At 36.0% G+C, this 18,269-nt stretch overlaps 1 protein-coding gene across 5 annotated transcripts in view; it reads left to right on the forward strand.

Moving 5' to 3' along the window:
* The first annotated feature begins 643 nt into the window (after nt 1–643).
* The window catches only part of WDR17 (WD repeat domain 17), a 116,524-nt gene continuing 98,898 nt past the window's right edge, over nt 644–18,269 (forward strand). For 4 of the 5 annotated variants that reach the window (XM_039468608.2, XM_039468609.2, XM_039468610.2 and 1 more), the window contains exon 1: nt 644–870. The gene's annotated coding sequence lies outside the window, so the exon portion shown is untranslated. Of the gene's footprint in view, nt 871–897; nt 1,000–18,269 lie in introns of those variants that run through there. The other variant, XM_074396654.1, reaches the window with a different exon arrangement.

Below are 18,269 nucleotides of genomic sequence, written 5' to 3' on the forward strand. Positions count from 1 at the left end.
TGGATAAAGGCCACAGGTAGTGAAAATATTTCAGAGATACGAAGAATCGAGTAGGAATGTCGACACCAAGCATTTCCATTCAACGAGATCCCACAGGGAAAATGTCAGTTTTGTGAAGGCAGATACATGAATCACACGCAACTCGATTAATAGAAACACATGATCTTATCCACTGAACTCTCCCATAGACCTGCATGGGCCCAATCAGACAGTAATGAAGTGCAAGCGAGACAGCACTCTGCACTCACATTCCAGGCAATGCTTCAAGCCCCTCCTCCAGGTCCCCCAAGAAGGAAACAGGATGATTTACTTAGTGTATATTTGACTCATTTTCCTGGAAAGTGCAGACTCGGTAAAAAAAATTTAAAAAAAAAACAAAAACGTGTTAGGTGGTGAAAACGCTGATGGTTCACAGTTTTCGTCAAAGCAAACCCTCTGCCTAAAGCCTCACTTGCAGCCTCAATAATACAAAGCCACGCTTTAGTCCGGAGGCGCTGCGTCTTCAGCATGCTTTCCCTGTTGCCAGGTAACCACGTCCCCCTCAGCCTCGTCTCCAGGGGTCACAAGCCACTTCCGCCTCTCAGGCGCTCCAATCAGCGACCGGCGTGCCTGTCACGTGGGCCTCCGGGCCGACCCTGGAGAACCCAGCCAGCTCGCAGCACCTTGCAACGTGGCTCCGCGCTGGGGCTTGCGGAGCCCGCCTCCCCGCGCCTCGGAGCCCGGGGGCCCAGCCGCCCCGCCCCGGGAGTCCGGGGCGAGCAGGCGGGGAGGGAAGGGCGCGTCCACGCGTCGGCAGTTGTCGCCTCGCAGCGGCGCCCTCCTGCTTCAGCACCTCACGCTGTCCGCTGCTGCAGCTGCCTCTTCTTCCAGGTAAGAAGCTGGCGGGGCCGCAGAGATACCCAGGGAAGCTCCGGCTTGAAGAGGGTGACATGCTTGAACTGTCGCGGCGTCGTGTGAGAGGGGGGCTCTGAGCGCCCTGTGATCGCGGACCAGGGCGAGGTGCGTCTTGCAGGGCTTTGCACACCATGGTGCCTAATAAGATAAGTTTCAGAGCCACACACCTGATTATCACAAGGCAAGGCAAGCCGCAAATATTTATGTATCTAAACTACCACTGCGGTATAAACTGTGGACATTTCGAGGGACATTGTTTTATTTTTTAAGGTTAATAAATATTTGCATGTTTAGAGCCTAGATCGCTATTCTCATCACTCCACTGGCCAGGCACTTCTGTGTAGATCATTTATCCCTTTGAAAATGGTCTTATCAGTAGGGTTGTACTAAGAAAGGTTTGAGTAAAAAGGAAATGTGTTCCAGAAAAAAGACAGTATTGGATGTAAGACAGGTATACTGTATTAAGTAGATCATAAAATACAATTTTTGCTGTCCTTCCCTCTCCAAAAAGACTTGTTTTGCATGCAGAGATTAAAAGGAACAATTTAAGGAGACTTTTAAACTATATTAATTAAAAGCAATCGATTTGAATGAAAATTAATGAAACCTTTGACCATGTATCAAAAATAAGTTATTTTGCATATTAATATATACATATACATACTATATATATTTAACAAGGGTTAAAAGAGAGATGATACATTTCTGAATCTTTCATAAATACCCTTTAGATAAAACTAACAAAAAGAAAAACAATTTCATTATAAAAGGGTATGAACGGCCAAAGCTCAACAATGTGAGATTATAATTGCCGTTCTTAGCATTCTAATAACATTTCTGGTTTGTAAAAATTAGAAAATAAATGACAACAAATTTATGAGAATGTATAAATTTGAACTCCACAACAGTTAAAGCATTAGTTGATTTGTAGATTTACGCCCTGCTTGCCTGGAGCTGATGTTGGGCTGGTGGTGATTACAAACTCTATGGAAGAAGCACTCTTATATCCTTTTGAGATTCTGCTGCACTGGCCTAAGAGTTCAAGAAAATTGATCTAGTTTTGTCCAACTGCTTTGAAGGCAGACATCTGACATAGGTGGTCTGAGAACCTTTCTCCTCCTATGATCTAAAATTAAATATATTCATTAAGTGCTTTTGAAAAGTTGTCAATTCACTAATATTTTGGGAAACATCCTTTACTGGATTGGCTGGAGATTAATGTTACAAATGGTAGCTTTAGGTCATTGCATTAAGAGTTCCTGGGATGTTTTAAAGCAATGACCTATTTCAAAGGGCATGCATGGAAAGTAAAGCTCTTAAGTGAGTTCCACAAACTTAATTATGTAAAAATAACTAGTTGAATTTTATGATTTACTTCGTTCTGACTTTCTCTTGTGTTATTAAGAGAACTGCTTAAAGAACTGTGGACATCTGAAGAAGACATTAAATATGCTTACTTGAAAGTTTTAAAATTCTTTATTCTTCTTATTTCTAGTGATAAATAGCGGTGTTCTAATTTTTTTTTTAAGTTACCCATTAGTCCCATAATAATTCCATAGATTAGAAAGCCATCAATTAATTTAGGCCAGAAAAACAAAACTGCCAGTAGAGGGAAGACTAGGGCTAGAGTGCTTTTGTTGTTGTTTTCTGTACACTCTGTCTTGTTTCCTTTAGTCTGGGTATGGAGGGACAGCACCAGTGGCAGTTTTTGAATGACTTGGAGAAGTTTAAGAACAGGTGTTTATTTGTTTGTTTGTTTTACGCTGATGGATACTAGAAGTTCAACATGAATGATTAGGTTGTCGCTACTAATAATATATGTGTAAATTCTCCAGAGTACCTACTTCTGTTGCCTAAGTACTTTAATGAAGACTAAAATGAAATTCTAACAGTTCTGAAGGATTCACATTTTCTTCCTATATTCCAGAATTTCTTTGGAATCTAGTATATTCAAGAAAGATACCACTTCATCAGACTACTGAACTGTAATACTGAATACTTAGAGTTTACCCAGCCATTCCTGATCGTTAGGTATATGCAAGCATCATTGCTGCTTTGACAATTGCTGAGTCATCTCATTTTACATTTTGTATATCTGTTCCATTTAACAGATGGAAATATTAAAATGAAGTCATGTATCTTCCAGAGTGTCTTCAGGAACAGAGATTTCATCGAAAGTATAGTAATTTATAGAAATCATATGAGGATAGAGTAGGTACAGTGGCTCATGCCAGCACTTTGGGAGGCATTGGTGGGCAGATCACCTGAGGTGAGGAATTTGAAACCACCCTGGCCAACACGGTGAAACCCCATCTCTACTAAAAATACAAAAATTAGCTGGGCATGGTGGTGTACGTCTGTAATCTCAGATACTTGGAGACTGAGGCATGAGAATCTCTTGAACCCAGGAGGCGGAGGTTACAGTGAGTCAAGATTGCACCACTGCTCTCCAGCCTGGGTGACAGACCGAGACTTGGTCTTAAAAACAACAACAACAACAAAAAAAGCTATATGAGGACATTGAAAGGAATTTCTTATTAATTTATGTTCCTTTTCTTTTGTAACAGAAACGTATGAAACTCAAGAGTTGGTACATTTTAATATCCAAAACTGTGTTTTATCCTGTTATAATAGCATCGTGATCATTCTTTCACTGTGTATAAGACTATTCCTTGGAGATTTGTGAGCAAGAAATTAGATACAGACACCTGAAGAGAGTTTTAGAAATTCTCCCAAAGAATCTACTCTATAAGAAAACAAAACCTAGAGAAAAACTTTTTTCTTATTTAAATTTACTTAAAATGTTCACAAAGGACTTGCAACTTTGGTAATAAAAATTGATAGAAATACTGTAAAATCATCAGCTTTGTATAGTAAAAGAAAAAAAAAATCCCATTGTGATTCATTAGAAAGATTTGAAAAGTTCCCATGGTTAAAGTATGGGTTGTCACATTAGAAGACAGAGTTCAGATTGTTTTCATCTGATTTCAGTGACTAGACAAATATAATTCCAGTGATGACTAGTCAATCATTTCGAATAGGCTAAATTTTGTAAGGTAAAAAAGAACTTGATATTAGAGCCACAGCTGGCACCTGGCTTCCAGATGCCACATTTTCAGCTACTTGAGCAAAATAATTTTTATATATAATTATAAAAGTCTTACTTTTTATTATGTTAAATGTACTTACAAAGTATAGTTCAGTAAACTGTCTTATAAAATTCTGTAATTCAACATTCCAATTTAAGAAATGTAGCATAGAAACAAGACAGTAATATAAATCTATAATTAAGATAATACAGTAGGTAATCTAACAATGTTATTTGCTATGATAAGGATGATTGATAATTGTCATGTTCAGATAAATCCTAGCAAAAGTATAAGAAATAAATTCTCATGTGTCAGTGAATGTTATAACAGCCAATACTTGTTTTGTAAATTCAAATGCTGTGAGATGGAGAACTCAAGATAGACATCCTTAAACAATTTTTCTTATGCTTAGGTTTCTTGTTTTCTTCTTCCAGATTCTTCACATTTTTTTAGTTGTAGGCATGTACCAGTATCCTAAGCAGACTCATTTACAATGATGTATAATAAGTTCAGTTTCATATCACGCACACAAAAAAATTTCAAATTAGAAAGTAAAAAATAATTTTTATTACACAAAGTACTCATGTTTAAAGTGCTGTTTTAAAAACCCTTCATTATTAAATACAAATAGCTCCACATAGAGTCTCAAAAATTGAATAGTTGGTTAATAAGAAATAGCTAACATTTAATTAAGTTTGATTCTTTAAGATAAGACATTTGGGTGACTTTTAATGAAAAGAATTATGCAATATTTTATTTTTAAGGTAAACAGGTTTGAAGAAGTCATTTTGGAATTTACGATAGCAGGATCCTTAAGACCAGTTATTCTAATACCATTATTTTATTAACGAGGATACTAAACACATAAACATTTGTTCTCAAAATTTTAAGGGGAAAGCTGGCTTAGAACCTCAGGCTCTATGAACACTCAGCTTTGTGCTGCCTCTCTACAGAGCTACAAAATGGATCACCAACGTGATTTTCTCTTGTGTGTATTTTTGTAAGTGACCAAGTCAAAAGTTTAAATAATTAAAGTCTAAATCATTTTCATGTGGTTAAAATAATTGTTGTAGTTAATAAACAATATGCACATGTTTTGGTCTCATCACATAGAAAGTTTAATTAAAATATTAGTTACAAAGTATTTTTCCCGACACATATAATTTATTGGTTTGGTTATTAATACCTGTATAAGATTTGCTGCGAAGTCACTTGTGAGACCTGGTTACCTTAGAAATTTCTTATCCCGACGTGCTCCATGGTACATAAGTAGCCATCACATGTAAAATTAAATGTTAAGAATATTAGAAATGAGATGCTTTTGGAAGTTATATGTGAAGCCTAACTTATGGTTACCCTTAGGTAAAACTGTAAGGTTGAATACCTTTATTTTCTAGGCTTTTTTCCACTTTGGTACTAGATGCTACTTACAGCACTGTTACTCAAAGTTTACCTTAGACTACCTTAGCATCTCGTGGGACCTAACTAGCAATGCATATTTTTAGGCCAGGTCCCTACCAAATCAGAATTTCTGAGGGAGGGACTCAGGAATCTGTGTTTTAACAAGCCTCAAGTGATTCTTATGCAAGGTGGAGTTTGAGAAGTACTGATACAGAGTACTTTATGCCATGCAGGTGAATGGTACATGAACATTACCAGCTCAACAGGTAACCAAGTCTCTCGGCAACCTGGTTGCCTCTTGAGCTAGTAATGTTCATGCACTATTCTACTTCTGAAGCTTTTCTTGGGAATACCATGCACTAATAGATAAATGAACTTATTCCTGAACATATAATAGTTGATATGTTTCATTAACATTTACATATAAATAGTAGCTTTTTGGATATAATGTCTCACCTTAATAATTAATTCATTAGCTCATGTTTATGGGAATTTTATGTTGGCTAAGAGCATAATATTTGACAGGCAGACTAATATGTAGATTAGCAACTAATCAGATCTGTGCCTGGGTCCTGCCTTATATGATATAGCTCTTTACTTAGCAAATTAAAATCAGATGTATTTCAGGCCTCTGTCAATATACTGAATGCATATACTGAAGAAAGTTTCAAGTTTAGTGACTTTATGTAGACCCTTTTTTTCTCACTTTTTTTTCTGGAACAGGGTCTCCTGCTGGAGTGCAGTGGTGTGATCATGGCTCACTGAGCCTCAATCTTTCAGGCTCAATCTCCCCACCTCAACCGTCTGAGTATCTGAGACTATAGGCACACACCACCACTCCTGGCCATTTTAAAAAAAAAACTTTTTGTAGAGAAGACATCTCCCTATGTTTCCCAGGCTGATCTGGAACTCCTGGGCTCAAGTGATCCACCCTACTTGGCCTGCCGAAGTCCTGGGATTACAGGCATGCATGAGCCTCTGTGCCTGGCCGTTTTTGTTTTTGTTTTTTTAATATTCAAGCTTCTAAGTGTCCATTTGATTTTTGTTTTCTGGTTTTATGCAATAGACCTGCCAAATAATTTTTTTTTTCTTTTTGAGATGGAGGCTCGCTCTGTCACCCAAGCTGGAGTACAGTGGTGTCATCTTGGCTCACTGCAACCTCCGCCTCCAGCAGAAGTTTCAAGCAGTTCTTCTGCCTCAAACTCCCAAGTAGCTGGGACTACAGGTGCGTCCCACCATACCTGGCTAACTTTTGTATTATTAGTACAGACAGGGTTTCACCATGTTAACCAGGCTTGTCTTGAACTCCTGACCTCATGATCCACCTGCCTTGGCCTTACAAAGTGCTGGAGTTACAGGCATGGGCCACTGCACCTGGCTGCCAAAATAATTTTTAACACCTTTTCCCAGAACATGAATATGCCAGCATTAGGTGACTTTCTGCTAAATGGGAATCCTAAGTTTGATAGACAGATGAGCATAAAATCTCATCCTGCTTGAAAATACCTCACATATGAAACCCAACTCACAAAGGAGGTTAATTAGAAGAGGAGCAAATGTCCTGGAGTTTATGTAGCAATTTATGGTAGAATTCCTCAAGTCTTTTTTTTTTTTTTTTTTCATGAGCAGTGATTCTATTTATAAAAAATAGGGGTATACTTTTTGCCACACCCTACTAAAGAAATAATCCTGTATCTTTATATGACAAATATTTACTTATTTCCTTTCATAGTGTTCTATCAATGGCATATTTACTTCAGAAATTCTTAGTTGATATGTGAAAGTATGTGACTTCTCCCTTTTCTGTTATTCTTTGAATCACTCTTTCAGAATGGTCACATTCCTCAATGAATGAGCCTGTTGAAGTAAAGATGGATTACTTCTTTGCTCAAATCAAAAATTATTTCCATGTTGCAGCACAGAGGACTCTGTAATCCTCTAAGTACCTGGATAAATCTACTTCCAGGATTCAAATCCATGTAATTTTTATTTTCATGGCTAAAATGCAGGAAAGTATAAAAATAAGTATATGTAGATGTATAATGAAAATAACTCCATGTCTTTGAATCAGTGTCTTGCTCTTTTGATGTTCAGTGTTTCATCTTACTGTAACTCCTGTGTTTTGTTGACCAAGATGGAATTCATACTGGTCACAATTCATACTGGTTACAAAATCACTTTTGTGAGCCATTTTGTGAGCCCAAACTAGAACTACCATAATGTCCTTATATTCTTCTCTACTTGATACCTAATCCAGGATTTTAATGTAGGCTAATAGCGTACTTGTGACCTATTTTGTCTTCTAAGCTTTTAAGTAGGTCATGATTTGACACATACTGGGAATGCTCAGATAACATTCCCTGCCAAGCTCATAAAAGGTAAACTCAGAAATGCTCAGGTAAACTCAAGCATGTAAAAGGTAAACTAGACATTGAAGAGATTAATTTCAGTCAGTAGAAGAAACCAAAGGCAGTTTTTCTGCTAACTAATCCTTACAGTCATTGAACTAGACAAGTAGTTCCTTAAGCCTTACTGTGCATTTAAATTGCCTGAGAGTGATTTTGAAAAGCTCCATTCCAAAGTTCTGATCTGTTAGAGTTGGGATGTGATTCACAAGTCTGCATTTTTAGCAAGTTTCTAAGTTAACTCTGATGTGAAAGATTTGGGAATCACACTTGGAAATATTCTGATTAGGAGATCTTTGAAATCCTATTTATCCTTGATAATGTATGATGCTACATATCACAATGAGAATAATGCTCACTTAAAATTATGGATACTGGACAGGAAGAGCCCAAGTTAGTGGGCCAATGGATGATTTTTTAAAAATTCCTTTCAGTTTCCTGCATTTCCCACATGTTTTCCAAAGAGAAAGCACCTATAGATTATATGAAAAAACATTTTTTGCATAGCTCTGAGTATATAGTATGTTGATGTTTTAAACACTGATACTTCAACAACATGTTTTTAGGGTTTTGTTTTTTAGTAAAAACAGCAATACATTTCTATTACAGAAAAATTACACAGTTCAGAAGAGTATATAAGTGAATTTAACAAAACTACCTTAAATCTCTGCATTCTAGTATGACTCTGACCTTTTAATAGACATTTTGAGGTACTTTCATTGATTTTTCTTACTATTTCTCAGACCTTCCCAGAAACATATCTCAGAGTCTTTGTTTTTGTGCTCCTCTGTTTAGCAAGCTTTTTTCACCAGATGTCTTTACATTTGGCTCTCCATCTCTCTCTCAAATGTCTGCTCAGTATCAACCTATGAGGCCTTCCTATACTAACTTTTAAAAAATTAGAATGTGAGCTCTGTTTCCAGAACTCCTTGTCCTTTTTCCCTACTTTATTTTAATTTTTCTCTGTTCTACAAATTTTCTTGAGAGATGTGTGTGTGTGTATACACATATATATAAAGATAATTGTGATATATATTACACAGATACATATATATATATATACATATATATATATAATTTATTTATTTGTTTTACTGATTTCCTTTTTTTTTTTTTTTTTTTTTTTTTAAGAGAGACACTGTCTCACTTTGCCATCCAGGCTAGAGTGCAGTGGCATGATCATACCTCACTGCAGCCTTGAATTCCTGGGCTCACGTAGCCTCACACCTCAGTCTCCTAAGTAGCTGGGACTAGAGGTACATGCACCACGTCTGGGTGATTTTTGCATTTTTGTAGATAGAGGGTTTTGCTGTGTTGCCCAAGCTGGGCTTGAACTCCTGGCCTCAAGTGATTCTCCAACCTTATCCTCCCAAAGCACTGGGATTAAATACATGAGCTACTGTGCTGATTTTCTGATTCCCTAGTACAAGAATAAAAGCTCTGGGCATGCAGGACTTTTTTAACTTTTTTTTTTCAGTTCTTGCCTAGCACATAGTTATTGCTCAATAAATATTTATTTAGTGAATGAGTAAATCGTGCAGTGAGTACTGAAAGTTTAAGAAGTCAATGGAATAATAAACTTCCCCCAATTTTACCATCCAGAAATAGCCAAATATTTACGTTGAGCTGTATATTCTTTTAGTTTTTAATGTGTATGTGTATGTGTGTGTGTGTGTATATATATATATATATATATATATATATATATTTGAATTTTTAAATGCAGAAACATAACTGTAACATGCCTTTTAAATTATATAGACTTTTTCAAATTATTGATTTATAACTACTCTTTTCATATTAAGAAATATGTTTTATGTATATGTTAATATTTTTTCCAGTTTTTTCTTTCAACTTTATGTTTTAACAAAAATAATAAAATCCAGGATTTTGTTTTATAATTTTTGTAATTTTGTGTTTTCTTTAAATTATAAGATGACTGAGTCAATTTCTAATATTGTGAATTGATTTTTCCCTAAATATCAAGAAACAAATTTTGTCTATTGATTATCTGTGTTAAATGAGAAATTTAGCATATCTTCATTGTCTTCTATTCTTTCTGAAGCTCTAGTACCTAGGAAAACAATGTAAGATTTTTAAGTTTTTATAACGAACATTTTGGGTTACCTGTCTTCTCTTTCAATCATTACTTTGTCATTTCAATTTTCATAATTATATTCCAATTCCTTTGCTTAATACATTTTTTAAAATATATTTTCATATTTGAGCTCTTTGTTTTTATTCATTTTTAAAAAGACTAATTTTTTTCAAGTAATTTTTGAAGAATACATGTGTTAATTGCCTTCTAAATCTTTCCATGTATGGAATGTCTTTCTGTTTATTTTCCCTTCACACGTGTATGATACTTTGACTACTTAGAGAAGAGTGAGATCAGCATTTTGGGAGACTGAGGCAGGAGGGTCACTTAAGGATAGTAGTTCAAGATCAGCTTGGGCAACATAATGACATCCTATCTTTTGTTTTAATAAAAATAAAAATAAATTAGCCAGTAATGTTTGTGTATGGCTGTAGCCTCAGCTCAGGAGGCTGAGGCAAGAAGATCACTTGAGCTTAGTAGTTTGAGGCTGCAGTGTGTTATAATTGGGCCACTGCACCCCAGCTTGATTGATATAGTGAGACCCTGTCTCAAAAAAGGAAAATAAAAGTGAGATCACAATAGTTCTTCGGTTTAATAAAGTTATTATACCTGAATTTGGGAATTCTGTGCAGTGGTGAAAAATGATGCCAATCTGTTTTGTTTTTTTTTCTTCTCCTTGTACATAACATTTTAACAAAATTCTTCTTAGGTTCTCATAAGAGTGTAAAGAAATAAATTAGCCCCAGGATTTGCCTTAATATGTGTAGGTATGGATAGTTAACTGTATGTGTATATATATTATATCAGCCTCTTTATCTTAGCTGATATTATGCTCACTCCTACTCTTGAATGAGAGGAGACCCATGTAGGCTATTGATTACCAAAACACAGAAATGTGTAAGTGTCTACCGGCCCCAAACTCTTTCTTCTTGAATACTGGATCAATTATATCACTATTTGATCAATATCAAATCTCCTTCTTATATCAACATTGATAGAAATCTTAAGTCAATATCCTAATCTAATAGGCATTGTCTAGCAGGCTTTCTATTATCTGTTAGATCCTTTTTTCCTGAGGTGGAATTTTCTTTTCTCTGCATGGATTCAATCGATGGGGGAATACAGGAAAAATAAAAATACTTATTGCTTCCACCAATAATATATTGCTAAAGATGTACACTTCCTTAGAGTACAGTACTACTGTCTTATCTCACTTTTTCTCCCAATTTTTTTTTTCTAAGAACTATAGTCGCTGAGTAAAATATAGGGGCAGGGGTCATGAACTGAGTGAAGAAGGACAGAAAAGGTACATGATAGAAATGAGAAAGACAGTCCATAGCTCCCAAGCCATGCATGGATTAATAGCTCTGTTACTTTCTGGTTGACATTGATCTTGTTTTTCTAAATTGGGGACATCTAGTGAGGCAATGACAATGCACATTTATACATACTTCCTGGGAGAAAGGCTTTTAAAATTTCTAGTAGCAGTGTGGATGGTCCACCTATGACACTGCTGTACCTTTCATGTAGTACCTATGGCACCGATTGTAGCACCTTAGTGTTCAGAGGAAATTCCTCCCAGATTACAATGTCGTTGATGCTGAGGCGTTATTTTATGTGTGACTATGAGTTATTTGGTCTATTTTTCCTGTGACAAGTGCCATTTAGGATTCTTTCAGTTGTATGCAACAGAAAATACACTCATTTTACTAGCTCATGTGACTAAAAAAATATAGAGTTGGATGATTGTATGTATCATTCATAACTAGCTTCAGTGTTAAACTGATGTTGTGACTCAGTTCCTCTCTACTGTGCTTTTTTCAAGCTCCAGGTAGTAGCCTGGAGCAATTGTACATGTCTCCTCATGATAGTAAAAAAACATATTATCTCTGATTTCAGATTTTCTGTAGGTTAGTCCCTAGAAGAGAAAGCTTCTTTTTCTAGTAATGCCCATTAAAATCCTAAATTTCCAGTTTAAACACATTTAATCTATTTTCCCACCACTGAACCATTAAAATGGCTGGAGAAATGATGAGTATTCTTTTTCTAGTAATGCCCATTAAAATCCTAAATTTCCAGTTTAAACACATTTAATCTATTTTCCCATCACGGAACCATTAAAATGGCTGGAGAAATGATGAGTATAAATTGGAATCACCTGCTGTAGTTCAAGGACTGGAATTTTACTTACTTGGACTGAAGCAGAGGAGAGGATCATTGAAGACAAATGTAGTGATTGCAGGAAGAAGGGAATGGAGATGATGGGAAGGCGGACAACAAATCTTCATTATGGTGTTTAAGTGGAAAGTTGGAAGGGACTCTCAGGATCTGCTAGAAATGCTATTTTAACCTGAATCACCTGCATGCCCCTATAGCACAGGTGACTGCAGGCATATTGAACCTGTGAACAAAATAGAACTTTGAGTCTTGAAACTTGTTGTAACAAAATTCCTCAACTGGAATATAAAAGTATAATATATTTTTTTAATTGCATTTTAGGTTTTGGGGTACATGTGAAGAACATGCAAGATTGTTGCATACGTACACACGTGGTAGTGTGATTTGCTGCCTTCCTCCCCATCACCTATATCTGGCATTTCTCCCCATTCTATCTCTCCCCAACTCCCCACCCCCTGCTGTCCCTTCCCTATTTCCCCCAGACAGACCCCAGGTGTGATGCTCCCCTCCCTATGTCCATGTGTTCTCATTGTTCAACACCCACCTATGAGTGAGAACATGCAGTGTTTGATTTTCTGTTGTCAGTTTGCTGAGAATGTTGGTTTCCAGGTTCATCCATGTCCCTACAAAGGACACAAACTCATCGTTTTTTATGGCTACTATAGTATTCCATGGTGTATATGTGCCACATTTTCCCTGTCCAGTCTATCATCGATGGGCATTTGGGTTGGTTCCAGGTCTTTGCTATTGTAAACAGTGCTGCAATGAACATTCGTGTGCATGTGTCCTTCTACTAGAACAATTTATAATCCTTTGGATATATACCCAGTAATGGGATTGCTGGGTCAAATGGAATTTCTATTTCTAGGTCCTTGAAGAATTGCCACACTGTCTTCCACAATGGTTGAACTAGTTTACACTCCAACCAACACTGTAAAAGTGTTCCTGTTTCTCCACATCCTCTCCAGCATCTATTGTCTCTGATTTTTTAATGATCGCCATTCTAACTGGCATGAGATGTAAAAGTATAATATTTTTTAATTAAAATTATATTTTGCTGCTTATCTCTCCAATTCTACTGATATTTTGATCTTTGTCATGGGCTTTTTATCATTTTTTAATTAATTATTTTTTATTGAAATATAATTATGTATATTTATGGGGCACATATTTATGATACATGCAATATAGAGTAATCAAATAAGTATAGTATACCTATCACCTCAGATATTTATCATATCTTGTATTGGGAACATTCAAAATCCTCTTTTCTATCTATCTGAAAATATATAATAAATAATCATTAACTATTATATTCCTATAGTGCTTAAAACACTAGAACTTATTCCTTCTATATAACTGTAATTTTGTATTTTGAAATCGATCTTTTCTTCTCTCCTCTACCCTGCTGTCTTTCTTTGCTTCTCATAAACACTATTCTATGCTTTAGTTCTATGATGTCAACTTTTTTTTTACCTTCTGCACAAGAGTGAGAACGTGTATTATTTACCTTTCTGTTCTTGGCTTGTTTAACTTAACATGTCTTCTAGGTTTATCTATGTTGCCATGAATGACAGCATTTTATTTTTGTTTGGCTGAAATAAGATTTCATTGTGTATATATACCACATTTTCTGTATCCATTCATCTGTTGATGGACTTTAAGTTTGATTCCATATTTTGGTTGTAGTGCTACAGTGTTGCAGTAAACATGTGGTGGAGATTTTTTTTTTTTTTTTTTTGATGTACTGATTTGCTTTTGTCATGGGCTCTTTAATAAGTAAGTCATGAAATGTAAACTAATAAGAAATGTATTCAAATTGGAAAAACAAAACCCATTTTTTATTAGCAGTACTGCAAATAGTCTCTATTTCTTAATGCTTTGAAAACTTTACCCAGTCTTTACTAAAATGTTAACATACACATACATACTCATATATGTCTCAAATGAAATGTCTCTATCACCAGAAGATGATTCATATTGAATCAAATTAAGGAAATATCAGTAATTTTTATACCTAGTTCTGTGGCTTACAAAATAATACCTGAAACTGGGTAACTTATAAGTTTATTTCTTACCATTATGGAGGCTAAGAAGTCCAAGGTCAAGAGGCCCCATCTGGTAAAAGCCTAAGAGCTTTCCTGCTGGTCAGGACTCTGAAGAGTTTAAAGGCAGTACAGGGAATCACATAGCCAGGGGGGTGAGCATGCTAACATGCTTAACATGCTTGTTGAGGTCTCTCTTTCTAGTCTTGTAATGCCACCACTTCCCCTCCCATCATAACCTACTAATCAGTTGATATACTAATTCAATAATCTGTGAATGGATTAATTCATTTTTGAGGGCAGAACCCTCATGATGTAATCACATTTTAAAGGGCCCTCCTTTCAGTGCTGCCACCTTGGGAATTAAGTTTCCAACACATGAAATGTAGGAGATGCAGTCAAACCATAGCAGCAGTCATCAGCAGCTATTTACTGTAGTCAGACTGGTGGCCGTTTACTGAATTAGAAAACAAAAAACAAGTAGGAGTATATTTTGTGGGAAACATCGTAAGTTTAATAACTTAAATTTGAGATTCTGTATAAAATCCATGTGAGGATGTTAAACAGGAAATTGTAAATCTGAATTAGACTCAAGATAAAACTTGGTGGTAAATTTATATGGTATTTAAATTTCTAAAACTGGATAGGAACACCAAGAGAACAGGTGTAGAGAAGAGATCCAGGACTGATCCCTAGGGCATTCTGAAGTTTAGAGTTCAGGGAGATGATGAGGAATCAAAACAAAATGATTACAAGAGAGAGAGAGAGAGAGAGAGAGAGAGAGAGAGAGAGAGAGAGAGAGAGAGAGAAGGGAAGAAGAAGAGGAATGGGGAAAAGACACTGAAGTAGTGGGAGAAACAAAAGAAAGCACTTTCCTAAAAGGCAGGTGAAAGACATGATTCAAGAGGGTGGATTCAACTGTGATGAAAAGTGGCAGCTACTGCTGCTAAAGTAACAAGTAAAATGAGGACTGATAACTGACTAGCGGAAGTTTTACTACTCTATTAACAACCTGCTTCTGAATCCCCAAATATGGGATGAATATTTCAATCAGTATTTTACCTGGCCTGTCTGAAATATTTAACCTGCTTGAGAATGTTCTCCTTCGACATTCAGCGTATTATTTTCTCTATTATTTTTATTTATTGTATCTCTTTGCTCAGTTGTCTTTTCAGCCACCTTTTTTCTCTCCTGTAGTGTTAACACGTATATCAGACATTGGTGTTGCTCAAAATTGTATATGAAATGCTTATCCAGACCTCTGTATTTTAATTTTAGGAATCTGCTCCTATATGTCGCACTAACATTTTACATTCAATATCTCTTAGTAGAGCTTTACTTCAGACCTGGAGCTCCTACTGAATTCTTTCAATAAATGGGGCTAAGTTTATCAGTCAGGCAGACTTCTAGAAATCTTCCCTAAGTTCTCCCTCTCCCTCACTTCCAGTTTCAGTTACTTTATTATTTCAACCCCTTGTCTTTCTCATCTACTTATATGTGTTTCACCACCCTGTCCCCCAGAGGCCTTTTCACAATAGTGTCGGGATGATATTAGTAAATCACAAAATAAGATTTTTGTGTGATTTAAAAATATCATTACCATGTTGAAAATGTTTATATATATAGATAGATAGATAGATAGATTGCATTTTAGGTTTGGGGTACATGTGAAGAACATGCAGGATTGTTGCATAGGTACATACATGTCAATGTGGTTTGCTGCCTTCCTCCCCATCACCTATATCTGGCATTTCTCCCCGTGTTATCCCTCCCCAACTCCCCACCCCTACCTGCTGACCCTCCCCTAGTTCCCCCCACCCCACAGACCTCAGTGTGTGATGCTCCCCTCCCTGTGTCCATGTGTTCCCATTGTTCAACACCCACCAATGTTTCAAAGACCCCCCCATCATATATAAAGTAAAATCCACAATTCGTATGATCTACATGACTTTCCATCATTCTGTCTCTGTCTATATGTTCATTCTCATGTTCCACTACTTCTCTTTATGTACCATTATACTTTAAGCACAGAAAAATAATTTCTGTCTCAAAGTTCCAACTCACCATTTTTTTTTTTTAATACAGCCTTCTTTGCCACCTAAATTATAGTTAGGCAAAATTTTCTTTCTGTTTCTTTAAGTATATGTTAACTATTATAGCAGCTATTGCATATTGTTTTGTACATTTATTTGTGTCTAGTAGAAATGAAGTCAAGTGCAAATAACAGAAAATAAGTAACTGAAACAGACTTTCGTATGACAAGATGCCTGAAGATGGTACAACAATAATGTTAGAATTGCAGCATTTCTGCAGTTTTCTTGGCCTTTCCTTTGGGAGTGCAAGACAGCTGCAGCAGTAACAGCATCACATCAATGTTCAGGTCAGAAGGGCAGGAGAATTAACTCCATAAGTTTCCACTTGTATCTCATTAGCTGAAGCCGGAATGGATGCCCACACCTAGGCCTCCAATTATCCAAGGATGGTGAAATGACTGTGACTAGCATAGACCAATCATCATTCTCCTCCTAGGCATAGGTAAACAGCCTTTCCTCCCTGAGATCAGTGTAGTTCCAACTGTACCAAAAGAATGTGGGGCTCTGTTGGCAGGAAGAGACAAGTGAGAACGGTTGTTGGTTGATTAGACAACATATATGTCTGCTGTGTGTCTAGCTCTTCTAAGTTTCTTAAAGTAGCTTTTTCCTTCTTTGTTTTCTTCTTGTTTATCTTTGTATCTTTAGTAACTGGCTTTAGTTCCTGGCCATGATCCATACTATTTGCCAGAATGAATGAAATAAAATGATGCAACAGATATATATGGATTAATTTTTTTCACTAAGTAATATGTGATATTAGTGAGGTAGATACATAGGCAAATAATATATTTGGTGAGGCAAAATGACACCAATTCTGCTTATTGTATTACTGTAGAAACTAATGACTGAATTTTAATAGTTGTGTATGCATGAGGTGAAGAAACATGATAATTATATTTAAAGACAAGAAACTAAGAAGACTGTAATTGACATTATTGACTAATTGAGAATTCCAGTTTCTAAAATATGATTTGAAATTAGGCAATCTAAGAGTCAACCTGAGATTTGGCTGCATAACCAAGAAAAGCAACATAATAGTGGTTTAAAAGTCCACGTTTTCCAGGGTTGAGACATCTTTCAGTTTCTGCTCTACTGTTCTTTGGTATAATCCTTGTCCTTATAATCCAAGATATCTGCTAAGATGTCAGCCTTTCTTTACAAGTTCCAAGTGTAAAGAAAAGGGTGAACAGAAAATGCAAGCAATAAATCTTAATGCTTTTTATTTTAAAAAATTTGTAGAAATATAGTGTTTAAGTAAGATGCTTTCTATTTTAAAAATTATTTTCTCCAATGTTAGATTAATCTGCATTTTACAAAATGCTTTTCATGGGATATTTTGAATTTATTTACTCTAAGTCTTAGGAAATAGCAAAGATGAAGATGAATTTTAGACAGGGAAATATAGCTTATCCAAAAATATACATACTTTTAAACGGCATATTATACTTTTTCTGCATCAAGCCACTTTGATAAGAGTAAAATGTTTTTATTTGAATTTTGATACAGATTGCATTTATATTTCTTGGAAATAAAGTGTATTTAATAAACTGCTCAAAGTAGATTTTCTTAGAAAACCAAATTATATTGAATAGTGATTAACTTAGAAATCTATTTTTTATGCTAAAAACTGCTGGACATTTTAGACTTGTTATATTACATTATTTTTAAAATGCAAGCCATTTTTCAATGTTTAGACTAGAACAATTAGGGATTTTGGCTAGGAATTTTAGTTAAATTTTCAGGAGATCAGGGCTGAGTAATTCATTAAAAAGAACTTGGGCCGGGCGTAGTGGCTTACACCTATAATCCCAGCTCTTTGGGAGGCTGAGGTAGGCAGATCACGAGGTCTGGAGTTCGAGATCAGCCTGGCCAATATGGTGAAACCGCATCTCTACTAAAAATAGTTAGCCAGGCGCGATGGTGCATGCCTGTTGTCCCAGTTACTCAGGAGGCTGAGGCAAGAGAATTGCTTGAACCCGGGAGGCGGAGGTTGCATAGAGCCGAGAAGGCGCCACCTCACAGCCTGGGTGACAGAGTGAGACTCCGTCTCAAAACAAGAAAAATAA

Source organism: Saimiri boliviensis, chromosome 3, assembly GCF_048565385.1.
Source record: "Saimiri boliviensis isolate mSaiBol1 chromosome 3, mSaiBol1.pri, whole genome shotgun sequence".
Lineage (NCBI taxonomy): Eukaryota > Metazoa > Chordata > Mammalia > Primates > Cebidae > Saimiri > Saimiri boliviensis.